Source organism: Dinoponera quadriceps, unplaced genomic scaffold, assembly GCF_001313825.1.
Source record: "Dinoponera quadriceps isolate SergipeBrazil2010 unplaced genomic scaffold, ASM131382v1 scaffold3290, whole genome shotgun sequence".
Lineage (NCBI taxonomy): Eukaryota > Metazoa > Arthropoda > Insecta > Hymenoptera > Formicidae > Dinoponera > Dinoponera quadriceps.
In genome coordinates this window covers 234446-234808 of record NW_014558496.1, presented here as the reverse complement: position 1 = coordinate 234808, position 363 = coordinate 234446, and positions in this window count along the sequence as shown.

Here is a 363-nt window from a genome sequence, read left to right as displayed (position 1 = left end):
CCTCCTTTACCCCCATACAACCTAGGCTCTCTTTTCTTCCCTTTCTCCTCTGCCCCTTTCGTTCCCCTTCCGCTCAACGACCCCCCTTCCAACTTCTCCCTTTTCTCTTTTACTTCTTCCCTTCGCTCTTGCTCCCCCTTAACTCCGTGCCCCCACTCGCTTTTTATTTTTCTCTTTCCTTCCCTATCTCCTGCCTCTCTCTCTTTCTCTCTTTCTCTCTCTCTCTCTCTCTCTCCTGCTCTCTGAACCAGAGCCGGATTCGTGGATGTTAAAGCCCGGGACAAAGGAAATGCACACGTCTTTATTACGAATGGTATAAGTATGTGTATTAAAATTACTTGTGCAAATATGCAGTAGTAAAAT